The sequence below is a fragment of the Eleutherodactylus coqui genome, chromosome 2 (genome assembly GCF_035609145.1).
Source record: "Eleutherodactylus coqui strain aEleCoq1 chromosome 2, aEleCoq1.hap1, whole genome shotgun sequence".
NCBI classification, from domain to species: domain Eukaryota; kingdom Metazoa; phylum Chordata; class Amphibia; order Anura; family Eleutherodactylidae; genus Eleutherodactylus; species Eleutherodactylus coqui.
Genome location: NC_089838.1, coordinates 282141024 through 282145002, shown reverse-complemented (window position 1 = coordinate 282145002; position 3979 = coordinate 282141024). Strand labels below are relative to the sequence as shown.

Sequence of the window (3979 nt, the reverse complement as noted above, 5' to 3'; positions counted from 1 at the left end):
TGAGAGCGGATGGACTCAAAATCGTGTGGTTGCTTTTAGCTGAATGGGATGACTACAGAATTAAAATGCATGTACAGCCTATTGGGAAATATGATATGATTGCTACACCCAAGGGGGTGCATAAATAAATGTGTATATGTATGTAAAAATGAGAAGAAAAAAAAATAAATAAAATAAAATAAAATAAATAAATAAAAAAAAAATAAAAAAGGGAATCTATTGGAAAGCTACTTCAGAATGGTGTGCATTGACAGCATTGGGTTCATGGTGTGAGATAAAGTTAGGAAGAGAAAAAAAAAATTTATTTTTATTTATTTATTTATTTATTATTATTTATTTTTTTTTTTTTAATTTATATATATTTTTTCCCTCTCTCTCTTTCCTTCTTTCCCCAGATTAACATTGATTTGCAGGATTGCTGCATTCCAATAGGTGTCACTGTAGAGACATTGTTTAGTTTTTCCTTATTTACCCCCAGCATAGTCCTCTTCTTACTCCACACCTCCCTCCCTTTACTAACCAAACAATAGGAATTACCTTGTACATGAATCCCCCTCCCAACTCCCTATTCCATCCATGCACCCTGTAACCACGCCCCCTTTTTAGTCAAGCCTATCAACATTGAATTATTTTTCCCGCCCTCTCTCTCAGGTATTTATACCCCTGACTTGTCCTCAGCTCCCTTGTTAAAGCATTTTTTTTCTCTCCCCTGTCCTCCTGCACACAGGTAAGCAAACTTCTCTTTTATCCTATAACTTAGATTTACACATCAATTCCTTTCCCTTCCCCTTCCTTCCTAGTATGACTTTATCAGGAGCAAAAAAATCCCTCCAGTGCTCAGTTCAATCTAACTGTCCCCCTGCACTTAATTACCCTGCTAGAACCCTCTGCCATATATTATCCATACATCTTCCCTAATCTGACAATTCTTCATTTTCAGGACCTCCGACACATTCTATACATCTTTGGAATCGTGTCACCCCTAGGCATCCTGTTGGTGAGCCCCTTATCTCAATTTCTAATTAGTTTTATTCTCATTTTTGTTGGTTACATAAAGGTGTCCCTTCTCCCCCCCCCCCCTTTTTTTTTTTTTTCTCTTCCTAACTTTATCTCACACCATGAACCCAATGCTGTCAATGCACACCATTCTGAAGTAGCTTTCCAATAGATTCCCTTTTTTATTTATTTATTTTATTTTATTTTTTTTTCTTCTCATTTTTACATACATATACACATTTATTTATGCACCCCCTTGGGTGTAGCAATCATATCATATTTCCCAATAGGCTGTACATGCATTTTAATTCTGTAGTCATCCCATTCAGCTAAAAGCAACCACACGATTTTGAGTCCATCCGCTCTCATATTGGTACTTTTAAGATTGGTATTTTACTCCGGATTGTCTTCATCCTATTTTAACAGATATTTGTTTTGTATAAATCTCATGTTAATTTACATGTACGGATGCTCATATTCTTTTATGTTTTTTGTCTCATATATATTTTATCACTGTTCAGATCGATGTTTTCATCATATATTTATTGTTCTTATTGACACATTTGTGAGACTTCATTATGTATATGAATTTTGTTCTTTTTTTTTTTTTCTCCCCCTCTCCTCCCCTTTCTTTGTTAATCACTCCTCCATTATCTATTTGTACTTATCACACAGTCCTATCCAGCCGAACTGACGAAGGGGTTCTTCCCCGAAACGCGTATTCCATTGCTGGTTTTTTATTTCTGAAAAAATAATAAAAAAGAAGTGCTTTCACCATCACACATTGGACTTTGATCTACATCTTCTAGTAGCTTAGAGTGTTGTGCCTCCATACCAGTTCTTTTCACATCCTTTTCGCTACACTTACGCCCACACTGGTGGAGCGTCATCTGGTTGGCAGCACCTCCACCATTCAAAATACTCAATCATTGAAAACTCTTTGTACTCCATAAATATTCCACTACCCTCACTGGGTCTTGCTCCACCCTCCTTTTTCATTTCTTTTACTCACTTAAGAACATCGTTTGGCAGACTTGTCAGCCAAAAACATTTATTGCCTGTGCACAGCATAGGTGATAAATGTAAGATAGCTGGGGATCAGACTTCTGCGACCCCCAAGGATCACAAGAAACGTGAACCACAGTGAATGGTGTGGCAATGTGACCACCACTTCATTTACTTCTATGGGACTGATGGAAATAGTCAAGCGATGTGCTTGGCTATCTCCATAGGTAGTGAATAGAGAAGTGGTTCACATCTTTGGCTAACAATCCATTCACATCTATGGGACTGATGGAAATAGCCAAGCGCATTGTTGAATTTCTCTATAGCCAGTGAATAAAGTGGTCATCAAGCATGTGCACTACCACTTTATTTACTAGGGCGACTGAAAGTGCGTCATTCTATCGATCCCCAGAGGTTCCAACCCTTAGTGATCATACATGTATCACCTATCCTGGGGAATAACCACCTTTAATGAAAGCAGAACATGACGAAGTGAAGACCACCCTCCATGGGTCTAGTCGAAAAGATTCTTTCAAATCTTATTCTCATTTCTGTATATGAATTAGGTTACTTAGGGCAAGATCCCCATTTAGATAACTATAAAATGTAAAAATGGATTCCAATGATGTTCAAGAATAAAAAAAATCACTGGAGGAAGAAAACATTTAATTTTGTCATATCTATAAGGCTTTGTTCACATTAGAACTATAAGTTGATATAACTATATACCCCAACACATAACTCAAATGGAAAGCTCCAACACAGCGAACTGTATAAGCACGTCGTGTCATACATATTCTATTGGCCACAATGTTAAAATAATGTATACCATATGCTATTTTAGCGTGTACAGTTAAGTATGTTGATACATATTCCCCAGTGGAAGCTAAAAGGACAATCTTTTGGTCTCTGTCTGGTGAATGGGGGCCTGGGGCTATGTTCAGTGTATTCGCCAGGAGCTATTACAGCGTATTCGCTGAATGTGTTCACAAAATGTGATGAAAACACAGCCTTGGCATTTGTAGATCTATTAGCCTTAGTGTAGCGGGGATAAAGTACAGGTATATACCAATCTGTAATAGCTAATATACCTGCATTATGCCCTGAAGTGTTTTTGAGGTATTCCAGGCAGATCTTTAAAATGTGCAAAACAGATCAGATATTTGAGGGAGTGCAAAGCCTCTTCTGAATCAGTATCATGTAAGATTATATTAAACCGGCCATACACATTTAACTATTGGCCAAAGGATCTCCTGGCAACAATTAACATCATTAACCTACTCATTAATATGCATGGTGTGCTTGGCCAAACATGCATATCCATATCTATAGAGATTAGAGGATTCAGCAGCTATAGATGGTTCTGGCATCAGTCATGCAGAGAGGAAACGTGTCCAAGATTTTTTCTCCTCCTGGAATGGATGTTTGGAGGCATCTGAGATTGTCCACAGTTATCAAAAATGGCAGAGCCTGTCAACCCCAATTTAATGGCCACGGCCAATTCAAGAGGGAATAGTGCTGTATATAGTATGAAACATACAGTATAACAATGTGTAGTCGGAAATAAAGGTATACAGAAAATCAAAGTGAATTCTGTTGCTGCTTCTTATCACAGCAATCCAAGTTTAGATGCAATTGGCAGCTCTTTGATCCAAATGCAAAACCTATATGCAACAAAAAACAAAGTCAGTACTTCCAACCAATAAATTAAATGTGAAGGTACACGTAAACCATGACTACGGCAAACACAATAACAGAAACACATGCTTCAGCACATACACACATCTAATATCTGAATAAAACTGTAGAACTGTTGTTTTTACTAACTGTATAAAAATGCAAGGTTCTTAGCACACATTTTGATCAAAACATGTGGGCCCATCCGCCACGTTCCGACAAATCTTATTGGATGGTTCTTAAGTCTAAAAGACACCTCTCTTTGAGCGAAACACCTCCAAAAGAATGGCTATATACTCTC

General features: G+C 37.5%; 1 long non-coding RNA gene across 1 annotated transcript; it reads left to right on the top strand.

Moving 5' to 3' along the window:
* Positions 1 to 681: 681 nt before the first annotated feature.
* On the top strand, positions 682 to 1887 carry LOC136610808 (uncharacterized). Its single transcript, XR_010790173.1, has 3 exons — positions 682 to 727; positions 941 to 997; positions 1672 to 1887. It is a non-coding gene; the product is annotated as an uncharacterized lncRNA (long non-coding RNA).
* The last annotated feature ends 2092 nt before the right edge of the window (positions 1888 to 3979 follow it).